We start from the raw sequence: 12,175 nt of genomic DNA, 5'->3' as shown, positions 1-12,175 counted from the left end.
CTTACAGCAGAGTACAACGCCAGGAGCCACTGAAATACAGAGATAAGCTCCCCAGTTTTAAGTCTTCTCTAAGACAGGTCTTTTGGTGCTTCAGTAGCTGGTCCCCCTGAGGAATGGCTTGTTGAGAAGTCCTACAGCTGTCAGTGACAAACCTATCCTTTGAGACAGGGACTTGTAGGGAGCAGTGTGCTCTGAGGTCTGGGACCACTCTGCACAGAGAATTTGCTAATGGGGTAATTATTCAAGGGGGGGAAAAAAAAAAAGATTTCTTGTTGAATCTATTCTGAATCTCAGTCATCCAAAAACAGAGAGCCAAAGTTTTTCTTCTCTAATCTTCTGTTTCTGGATGATACTCATCTACCTTAAATATTTTTGCCATATTGTGAAGTTTTAACAACCAGTCTGTACAGGCTTGGCCAGCTTGGAAGCTTGCAGCCTTGGCATGTGTGTCTTTCTGAAGCCAGAGAGCTGAAGCCCATCGTAGTGTGAAGCAATGGAAGATCTACAAGTGATTTGCAAAGGAAGAATTTGACGTCCTCAGTTGAGGACATGTTTGTTTTGTAGTGTTCCAGTGAGCCTGAAATTCTTTGCTCTGTCCCTATTCCCCAGTTCATCAAATGCATTTCCAGCTGTTTATCCTCATTCCATAAGGCCAGCAACATGTCAACATCAACAGCTGCGTTCTGATCTGCTACTTGTGTTTGAGCTCTTGGAGGTTTAACAGATGAAACTTTAAATCAGTGCAGTTCAAGCAAAACATATACAGCTTCTTCCTAGAAGCTGTTCCTCAGGAGCTCCATATGTCCTCCAGCCAAGCCATGACAGACGTATCACTGGGTCACAGATGGAGGCAAAAGGAAGAGTTACCCCCCACACTCTGCCTGTGCTTGCAATGCAATCATGCTAACCAGGCAATTTATTTCAAAAGTACTCATCGATTGGACACAATTGCTTGTTACCCCAGAGGTAGAGCTAGAACATTATGCTCTGGTTATCAATCTTCTTGATCTGCAGACCTCATTGGAAAATGGAGGCTTAGACCCACGTGTGGAAAGCCTAGGTCTGCTGTCAGCAAGGCTGTGTTTTTCTCAGATGGCCTTCACAGGCTCTCCAGCTGCCCCACAGCCACTCAGGGATCTGCCTTGCCCAGGCAGGAGAGCACTGCGCTAGCTCTGGAGAAAACTGGCCAAGCTGTCTTTTCATAGCTAGAGTGGCCACTGCTAGGTTGGGAATGGCCCTTCCAAGTGTTCTGCCATTTTTAAGCTCCCCTTTAATGTCTTATTTCCGAAGCCTCCTTCCAAAGTTAGGCTCTGCAGAAAACATGTCAGCATCTGATAAAGACTCAAAACAGAAACAGAGTGGTATAAATAGAAATTAAGTAAATTAGGAAGAGGTGCCAAAGCAGCAAAATTCTAATGATAGTGGCTGTGTGTGCGTGAGTAGTACAGCTTCCAGCACTCACCAGAGTGCCAGGCTGCCAGTCAGTATTCTTAGAAACATATGCATCTGCTGTGTCACTGGCACTGCCTGCTCAGCCTTGGACAGGCTTTTGCATCTTCTCACAGACTCTCTAGAAAGCTTTGGTTCATGCAGAGATTTTGTGCCAGAGCCTCACGCGATGCCTAACCAAGCCAGTAGCAGCCTCTCTGTGCCTGGATATTTTTTTTCTGTTCTTGGTAAACTGTGCTTGTGCCAGCTGGTGAGTGCAAAGAGCCATACCCTCCCACCAGCCAGAGTTTGTGGAAATTGCAGTCTACCTGTGTTGTCAATTCAGCCACGATACTGTGTTTTATTTCCCTCCTGAACCAGATAAAACGTGAGCCAGATTCCCAGCTGGTAAAAATCAACATGAATACGGTGAAGTAATTTGTACCACCTGATGGTCTTTGTTATAGCCAGAGCTGGAGAGACAAAGCATATCATTTGCTGCTTATTCATTATTGATGCCATTTTTCCATAGGGTCATTGATCACAGGTGAACAGGAAATCAGTGGGTGAGAGCCATCCCCTGTAAGCAGCATTACAGCAGTGGTCTTCGGGTTGAGATCTTCCAGAAATGGCAAGTGTTTTCCAAACTGTGTGTGGTGCTGGCTCTCCTCAGGTAGTCCAGAGCCCCTTGGTCTGGCTCCAGCCCTTGGCTTTTCCAGGGAGGGCAGCTTGCAGCCAGCAAGGGGGAAGCTCGTTCCCCCCAGAGCTATGCTGGAGGTCACCCACTCCAGCCTTCTGTGGGTCTAGCTTTTTACCTCCAGTTCCCTTTATCCTGCACGTTAGGACCTGCTTTGTTTGAAAATTACCAACATTGTAGAAGATCTTCGGGAGGAGAAGAGGGTATGGAGTCAGGGGAAGCAGGCTGAAACAACACGTCACTCCTGGGCTGCCGACCTGTGTATTTTGGCTTACATGTATGTTGAATTGAGCACCCGTGCTTTTGAGGGAGGAAAGCTAGAAAGGGAGATTTAATAGGTCTTAATGTGATGCTGCCTTGCTTGAGTTTGCGCTGATGCAGATCACCTCATCCTGAACATTTGTTGCCTTCTGCTGCGTGCTGATGCTCCTCCTTTGCCAGCTTGGCTTGTGGGTATGTGGCAGGGGACTGAGAGGCAAGGGAGAGATAATAGTGGCTGTTCTCTAAAGAACTGCTCGTCTCCTGAAGTGCAGGGGAACTGCCAAGTATGAGCACTGTTTTAGGAAAAGGTAACATCTCCTGTTAGACCAACCGATGCACTCAGAGGGGAGGAAAAAAAAAAAAGGCAAGCTTTTGGGCACATGGTTCTGTGTAATTAAAAGGAGCACACTGAATGAATGGGCCTGGAGTAAGGGAAGCAAAAATAGAAACAGCCATCTGTCAATACATTACTGGATGGCTAATTGGGAAGCATCAGGTCTCAACCACTAAATGTCCTACTTCATTTCTTTACAAAACAGAGATAGCAATAGAAACCTCCTTGGGGACTGGGCACAGCTCAGTGCAATGGGAGCGACTGAGTATGCACCCCAAATGTGTTTCAGTGGCAGGCATGATGCTGCTGCGTGTACAAGGAGATATTTCTGTCCTGAGGACCACCATCCTCTCGTGATCAGACAAACAGAAAAGTCCCCATGGCAGGGAAAAGACATGGGGCAGGTTCATACGGGTTGTCTCTACCTGCTTGGGCAGGAGAGCCCAGCTGCAAAGTCTACAGTAGAGACAGAGATGAGGCAGACGAGCTGGGAATGTTAGATTTGTCAAGATGAGATCCTTACATTACTTTGGGATGCTACTTCTACAAACCCTACTTGAACGTTATAAATCTATATGTAACATGTACTTACTGCTTGAATTTCATAGTCACCACACACATTGGAAACATCTTTAATGCCATGCTGTAGACAGGAGTTAGTCCAAATTAAAGGCAGGAAATTCCAAGTTAGTGTTCTTGTGGAAACTGTGACAGCTGAATTATATGGGCTTGTTAAGGAACTAAAGATAACCCCATTCAGAGTAGATAAAACCATTATGTATGAGCAAGGAAACTGAATTACAATTGTAGTGGGAGCAATAAGTCTGAGTATCTTGACTGTTGTGTGCAGTAAATGGGAACTCCACCATGCTGTTTTATTAGTTTGGCACTTTTTATTTAGGGACAAATGTTGAAACTCTTCACCTTAAAACTCAAGTGAAGGTCATAAAGAGTTTTAAATCCAGAAGGATTCAGACATGGTGTTCCATGCCTGGTTCATACAAGTAGGATGAATTTGATTGATTTCTCTTGATTGTTTATTCTGTCGTGGTCTGTTGGCAGATGTAACTGTGGAAAGCATTATGAGTCATCTTCAGATTTGCCAGGAGCAGACTGTGCAACTTGTAAGCAAACACTAGAATTCATTTCTTGCTGATCGCAGCCTATTCTTCTGGGACAAAAACCATGGCAGGATTCTGGAGAATGAAAGTCTGACAGTGTCCATGGCACTGCCTCAAGGGCCAGGTACCTCCTTCCCCCACCACGTGCCTCTGCTCACAGACACACACTCGCAGGCTGTGAGCAGCTTCCTGGCAGATCTTGGGATGACCACTGGGATGAAGGCCTCCATTATGTCTGGCTGCCACCAGCCGTGCTGCACCCTTGTAGCTCCCAGGCAGTCAGCTCAGTGGAGGATCTTGGGGAGCACTTTGGCCTGAGGAGAGCATCCCCAGATGACTTTGCTGTCACCTTTGTTTGGGGACCACTGGGGGATGCAGTGGGGTCTGGTATCTGCTGCCCCTGCCAAATGCCCATCCCAGATGGACATCCTGGCAGCCCCTAACCCCTGCTTGATGCAGGCAGAGGGAAAGGACACTTCTGCTGGCACCTCCAGGAGGGGAAGGTCTCTCTGGCTTTTCTGAGGAGCATGAGGGAAATGGGGACATCATCTTGGGCCAAACCCACCATGTGCTAAATCTTCCAGTAGTAAACACCAACCTGTTTGTGGCCATACGGGTCCCCCACACAATGCCTGCTATTAGGGGCTGTAGTTAGCGTGGCCGTCTTTGAGTGACATCGCTTAGAAGGGAGAAATGATGTTGGGGTATTGGCAGTGACCCAGTTTGTGGTGAGAAGGTGTGTGACAAGGCTCCCCCGAGAAGGACTCCATCAGTGTGCTATGGCACTGTTGAATCAGATATCCTGTCCTCCTCTCCTATTAGCATTAAGAAAAGGCATAAGAAAGTTCGATTAAAAATGTGAGCATTTCACCCACTGTTAGAAAAACAGCACCCCCGCAGCGGCTGCACTTGTGAGATCCAGAGGAGCAGTTGCACAGTCAGGCTTTCTCTCTGGGCTGGGGCTGGCCTTTGGACTCTGTCTCAGCTCTGGCAGAAAATGATGGCTGGATTTTCAAAGGTGGCTATGGGAGAAGTTTTTCTGCAGTTTTATTGCAACATCCCTACCCTACCACTAGTTCTCCTCTTCCGAGACAGTAATCAATCTAAGATCAACATGGAAGTTGCGACATCTTGCTTCTGCTTTGCTTTGTTTTAATCAGGCTTGCTTGAAATGTCATATTTAAATGAGTAAGACTCTAGAAATCTCATCCGTAGACTGTCAGGCAGTAGCTGTGTGCAGAGCTTGGCACAAGGCACCTGGGACTACCTGAGATCTCTAATTGCCACCCATAAATATCAACATGTGTGGAGAAGGTGAATGCAAAGGACAGAAAATAGCCCTACTCTATGCTGTAGCATGATTCATGCTTTTAAGATCAAGATTAAAAGTCTCTGTTAGATTTCAAACTATGATTTTATTTTCATTTACATCAAAGGATTTAAGAGCCTTCAAAAGCCAGCGTTTTTAAAAATAACTTAAAACATACTGTCTGGCAATGTGCGTCTCGCTTAGCACAGAAGCAGCCAGGCTCTCCTCGTATAAAGCAAATAACTGAAAAATCAGAATTAAAGAAATGCCTTGTCCTGAATTTAACTCTGACAGCTTGCATCGCATTGTTTCAGGAAAAAGACTTTATGAAACACATGCCCTTGCAGCCGGGACATAGCCCGAGGTGATAAGCCCTATGTATCAGCAAAAGCCGCGCGCCATAAAAGCTTGTGTGAGGGTTTGGAACCTCGATTAGAATTTCGGGGCTTGTTTGTATTTCAAAAGCAAAGCCACTGAGCTGCATCTTGAAAACCATATTCCAGTACAGGTTTCCTCAAAACACAGCCAAGGTTTGATCAAAAGGTTCTCAAGTCTGAGAGCCTTTTGACAAACCCAATGAATGTTTACACTTGCAAAGTAAACCCCAAACCAAGGGAATTTGCATGGGCTTGCTACGGAGATTTTTTTTCTTCTGCAGTTCTTGCCAAAATCCCATCTATGCCCTGGGATTGGGCTTTTGTGGCTGGCATTCTAGTATTTGTATTGATAACCTTGCCAGAGGCACACAAAAAAAATAAATATCTACACCCAAACAAAATATTTGGCTGTATTTGTAAAACCCCAAATAAAAAGCAAGCTTGTATTTGTGTTTAATCGTAGCATCCATTCGTATAGATGGGACTGCAGAGTGTCCAGTTGCCCAAAGAAGGGGGCCAGTCCTGACTGCAGGAAGAACCACGCTGTTAGTGGGGCGATGAGCGCCTCAGGAGGTGCGTGTTTGCCGTGTGTGGGTTTTCACCATCAGACAAAACTGCTGTTCCTTTCACCAATTGCCCCGCTGCCACCACGGCAGGACGTCCCTTGCCAAGGAGACCGAAAGGCTCAGGGCGCACCAGAGGTGCTGTTGATGTAGAAGAGCTGCCGGGAGTTGCATTTTTTAGCGGCTGAAAGTGACTGAATTTGGATGATTTCACACTCTGGCCAGCGCTGCCTCGCCTGACCGAGGCGTAGCGGGTGCCAACAGAAAACATGAGCCCGGCACGCGAATATCGGCGAGCACATGCACCGAGCCTCGCGCCTGGCTGACTGGAATCGATAGAAAAAAACAACCTAAATGGCTTTTTTTCCCCTTTTTTTGGGAGCGGGCCCTCCCCGAGCCTCCCGGCGCAGCGGGGCCCCCTGGTGGCCGCGGCGGCGCTGCGCGGGAGCGCTGCCTTCGGGAATAGCCGCGCTGCGCAGCTTGCGTAACGCAGGGCCGTGAGGGGGCAAGGCCTGCGCGCGGCCGAGGGGATATGAGAGGGGCGCTACCGAAGAAATACCGCGGCTGCCAAGGTCTGATTAGTCATAAAACCCGCAGCGTTATCGCCATCCGTCACTGCCTTGCTTTTAATGACCCGACTAAAAAGACAGGCATCGAAGTTGTGTTGTGGTGCTTGTCGTTGTCGGGGGAATGAGGTGCCCGAAGTGAAGGCCGGGCACTGGGTCCCGGCGCGGCCCGATAGAAGCCTGCCCAAAAAAACGGGACAATCATTTGAATGAATCACAAAACATATGTTATGTTTTGCTGTAAAAGCCATGAAGTTTATGCAGCGCTCTATTATGGTGACTGCTTGGCTTTTCATGCATTCCTAAATTACCATGTAATCTAAAACCTTGTTTTCAGCTGCTCTATATTGGAAAGTCCCTTGCAATAATCAGGATGATTACAGGCTAGTTCAGAGAACAAAACTTGTTTGTATTATTGCAAATAAAAAACGAGTTTATCAGAAATTTTACCTTTTCAAGGGAAAAATAAAGAGAATCATAATAAACTTTTTTTTTTTTTTTTTTTCCCTTGCTGGAAATATTTTAGGCACGGAATTAATTTTGGCCACTCTGTGACTTAAAAACACATAGATACTTGGTGTAAAAATATGTTTCTTTCCTGTAGGGACTTGACTCTAATTGGTGTGCCAAAACTATCTCACAGAGATTTCATTGTCTTATCTACTTACATCATCTTAATGCGATTTTATTTTACTTTGTCAAAGTCATATTAATGTAAATGTGTTCTTGATAGCAAACAGAGTTCTTTTTTATGCTAAACAGGATTCAGCTGACTCTAATAAAACAGCTTGCAATCCATTAGGCTATAACTGTAATATAGTTATTTTGTTTCCCAAATAAAGACTGTGTCAGAGAGCTGTATAAGGATTTTTTTTCTCTTGTTTTTCCACAATAATTGCTTGGGTGGGGTTACATTCTGATCTTTAAATGAATAGTATCGCTTGGAACAAACACTTCATATATCTTTTATCTTCCCCTTGCAATACAGTTCTGAGTTTTCTTTGAAAATGCAAAGCTACTTTTCCAGATAAGTCATCAAAATGTTTCCAAAGTATTTTAACTGCCAGATTAACTATATCTTGAATACAAAGATAGATGGCTTACATTCTTTATGCAGAAATCCTGCCAATGCATAGCAACTAGCAACAAATTAATTTCTTTTGCAACAGTGAAAAAAATCTGCTTTGCTATGCAAAGCTCAAAAAGGTAAATAGATATTTAAAAAGAAAATAAGGTTACTCATTCTGAAAGGGTAATCTGTAAGCAAAGAACAGAGGATTAAACATACACTTGCTCTCTTTACAGAATCTGTGTTCTAGCCTTCTCTTAATGTATTCAGCTAATTAAGGATTGCAGTGACCTTGTGGCAGATTTTGAAATCTAGGAAGTTATGTTTTATTTTTTTTTAATTTTTATTATTTTTGTAATGCCGCCTCCCCCACAGAGCTTAATACAATCTGTTTCAGGTCAAAGTCTGTTTATGTCAGCAATGTTCGTACTACACAACTAAAATGTTTTAATGCATTTATCAACTGGAAAATATTGCAAACATTTCATTTCCTTTGATACAGACACAAAAAACCCTCTGCCTTCATTGCAAATTCTTGTTCATATGAATCACTCTGAGTAATATTTGCTTTAACTTTCGTGTGGTTCTACAAACAGTCTTTATATGGCTGGACTTCAAAGCTGGTAGAAATAAAGGTTAGAAATGTGATAGGAGTAATCTATTATTAGGCATGAAACATTAAACCACTTTTAGTTATAAGCCTTAAAACCTGAATAATCTGGGTTTTTAACTTGCTGCATATTTATTGTGTTTTCAGTTACTTCAGTCATTTAGCATGGAGGGACTGTTTTGAACAGAAATATTTTCCATAGGAATACGAACCACAATTGGGTTTAATTTTTCCTAATATTTAATTTAGAGAAACTGCAATATTATAACAGGCTTCTCATATGTCAAAGCTGAAATAGTCTGCTTGGTGTTTCTTGCAGTGTAAAATTAATCTCTTACCAGCATGCTGACCCGAAAGGCAGGTTTTAGTAAAATAGGCATGGGGTAAAGGAAGGGGGGGATGGGAAAGAAAGATAAAATCTCGTTCTTCAAATAGCAGGGAGGAAAAAAATAACACAGAGGAATGTCACAGCCTGCCATTGACATCAAATGACAAAAAATGTCCCAAATGTGTGTGTGTGTGTGAGAAGTTTCTTTGACAAAAAAAAAAAAAAAAGTATGAGCTTTATCCGTAGCTGCCTACATGGTAGGAATGTTAATTGTTAAAATCTGCACTGTGGCATTTCTTGTAAGCAAGAGAGTTGTAGTCGATGTGCATTCATGTTTGCCTCTTCCCTCCCCTTTGTATATTTACAGTACAAGGAATGTAGTAATGTTCTGAAAGGAGTCAGATGTCGCAGGCAGATCTCTATAGATTTGGGGAACTTTAAACTGCTCCACTGATAGGAGGGGGTAGGAACAAAACTCTGCATTGGTAACATTTTGTTCTTGATTAAGTTTGTGTACTAATACAGTAGATTAAAAATAAGTCCAACAGTCAAAAACACGTAACAGTTCAAGCCAAACAGGTCAGCCAGAAATAAACTATCATTTGAAATCCAGAATTTGAAATTCTCATGAGCCTGGGAAAACACAGGGGTACAGCCCGGGCCTGATCCTGGCCCCATCAGTGCCAAGGGGAATTTTACTATCAATAACATGAGAAAATCAACATTTCTCTGTTGATTTCAAACCTAAAAATTTTATTTTGTTTCCTTAGGTCCCCCGATGCTGCCCCATGCCGTGGAACAGGGTGCAGTGGGCTCTTGCACCACAGTGATTCTTCCAGCCCAGAAGTAGGTCGCCTCAGGTCTCCTCACTACAGACATCCCAGCCACATGAAAAGCAAACCCAAGACATCATGTGAAGCAGGTAATAGATTTAAAGTATGCATGTGGGGAAGGTGGTGTTCTCAGGGTCCCCCAGTTTCCCATCAGCATCGTGTGTTTTTGAGGAATTTGTTGGCTTCCTTCACAGCAGTTGGCAGGACGGTCCCTGGGGAGGACCAGGGGAGGGGTCCCTGGGCCTTTAGGTCAACAGGCCAAGTCCCCCATGTGTAACAACCTCTGGAGAAGCCAAGCCAGTTACCTTTGGTGTAGTGGTGGGACCCCACTCAATGGTGATTTGCACATTTGGGAGTGGAAAAATCTACCTGGCTATTTATATTTTGGTCGGTGAAAGAATCAGGCCACACCCACATATCTCATTTGTATAAAAAAAAAAAAAAGCATCAACAGCATTGTAGTCTCCACCTTGCCTTCTCCCATGCTTCTCTAGTGCTCCTGATCCTGAGCCAGCCTGGTTTAATAGGTTACACTGCAAACACTGGGACCGTGGTACTTTGCAAGGTTGCACATTCACAGGAAGCATATGTGCACAAAGCCGTAACAGTTGCAGACTAAGGAGCAATAGCCCTGGCAAGCAACTGCGAGAGATGTAAATATTGCTGGGGAAGGTGAAAACGTAATTGAAACCGTTTATTTTGGTGGCATGCGGGACTGAACAAGGCGATAGTTTCTGAGCAACAAATATCTGTAATTCGCTTTTCCTGGTCTTACAGACTTTTAATTTGCTCTACAAATTTGGTTAGTTGGAGAGCATGTAAACACCAAGAACAGTACATGGCAATCCATTAAACATTAACTTATTGTAGACTTAAAAAAAAAAAAAAAACAACAAAAAAAACACCACCCCACTCTTATGATATTAAAAACATAAGGCGAAAGAGATGCCAGGCTAGTGAATGAAGCCAGCTGACTGCTGAGAAGAGACTATGGTTTTGCTCTATAGCTTTGCCGTTTTCAGTAATCTGAGTCACTGAGATATTTTTAGGCACAGTAACAACTTCCATTGTCAAGTAATTTTTCACTTGAATTTTCCTCAAATAATGCTGTCCTCCTGGCCCCCAAATTCCTTTATTCAGCAAGGCAGAGTACTGCCCTGCATGCCCTGAGGAGGAAGGGGAGCCATGGAGAGCTCTGATGATTTGGACCACATGGTGGAACAAGATAGATCTCAGCACCAGGTTGGCAGGATATTTCCCTTTCTTCAAAGGTCTCCAAACCTCGCAAGCTTTTCTTTGATATCTTTCCAAATGGATTTATCAGCATTGGGGCATACATTTGTTTAGATTGTTCCTGTAGGGTGGGACTTTCAAAGGAGGAGAAGAGTGCCAAGTGCCAAATTCTCACCAAGTTCTCCATAAAGATTTCCTTAGTTTCCTTTGAAAATCCTAGCTCTGGTCCCCATCGCTCTGCACATCTCTGCTGGAAAGGTGCCCATGGTACCCTGCACAATGTGGGCATAAGGGATACAGGAAAGATTGTGACATTTCAAAACACAGAAGGAGGAAGAACTGCCTCTAGACAGAGGAAATGCATGAAAATGGGGAGGTTGGGTAGGAAACAAAGAGGGAAATGGAGACCAAATTCCCTAGGCCCATCGTGTTTCTTTTCTTTTTACACAAACACACACACGCCTGTTTACTATTTTTCTTTGGTTTTCTGTCCTCAGTGCCTTTCTGTTGCATTTTCTCTGCTGTCATTTAGCCCTCTGCTGTCTTTTAGAACTACCACTGTGACACCTTGAGATGCTGTAAATCCAGCAAAAAGGGAGCAGAGCATGGGTGGAATGAATCCACTGGACGGCTGGTTGTTTTTTAGAGACCCAGGGTATGAGGGCAGAGCATTTACACACAGAGATGTTGACTGGTTGCCAGACATTGCCCGATTTTTCTGTTGTTTTACCTTAATTTCAGTGGCCGTCCTGTGCAGTTGTGTATGGTCGTACTCCCAACACTATTGAACGTTGTCCTTTGGGTGTGTTCCTTCCCCCTTGGAAATACCACCTGACAGCGTGGGGTCTTTCCCAGATGTGTCTGAACAGAGATGTGAGCGTACACTGTGTATTGAGAGATGGTCAGAATCCGGCCTCAAGAACAAACTTTTGACCATGCTCTGAGTTTGAGGTGCATTGGATCACCACATCTGGCGGTAATGGTCCTCCTCTGGGCTCCTGAAGAGAAAGTGGAGGTCTCTGCACTAGGGTGGAGGCTATAGGGAGTTTAGAGATTTGGCAACTGGCCATCCTGTGCACTTTTCATAAAGTGATAGCTAAGACCTCACTAATTTTAATGCACAACCTCAGAAGTAAGAAAAAGATCTACAGAGAGCTGTGTGGAAACATTCATGCTGGTAGCTACCAAATAACAAACTGATGGCCAAGCAAGGACTGCCAGAGCTGTTTGTTCTCTTGCCCTGGGGAAAAGGCCTGCTGAGGGCTGCTTGGAAAGGGTGTCAGAGAGGAATTTTTATTTTATGACTAAGGAGATACACAGGCTACTTTGGATATTTTATAGGTGTGTTAATGATTTGTGAGCTAACAACAGGGTTTGTGGGTCCTCTAGTTTGTTTACAGACTGAGAAGATCCTTCCGAGTTCTCTAATAGGATATTTGTAGTCAC

At 44.1% G+C, this 12,175-nt stretch overlaps 1 protein-coding gene across 7 annotated transcripts in view; it reads left to right on the top strand.

Annotated features, from left to right (window-relative positions):
- CABCOCO1 (ciliary associated calcium binding coiled-coil 1) overlaps positions 1-12,175 on the top strand; it is a 263,070-nt gene that overhangs the window by 240,197 nt on the left and 10,698 nt on the right. For all 7 annotated transcript variants that reach the window (XM_068689322.1, XM_068689323.1, XM_068689325.1 and 4 more), the window contains one exon: positions 9,434-9,585. The gene's annotated coding sequence lies outside the window, so the exon portion shown is untranslated. The remainder of the gene's footprint in view (positions 1-9,433; positions 9,586-12,175) is intronic.

The sequence above is a fragment of the Anas acuta genome, chromosome 7 (assembly GCF_963932015.1).
Source record: "Anas acuta chromosome 7, bAnaAcu1.1, whole genome shotgun sequence".
NCBI classification, from domain to species: Eukaryota; Metazoa; Chordata; class Aves; order Anseriformes; family Anatidae; genus Anas; species Anas acuta.
The sequence above is the reverse complement of the archived record's forward strand: the minus strand, read 5'-3'. Positions and strand labels throughout refer to the sequence as shown.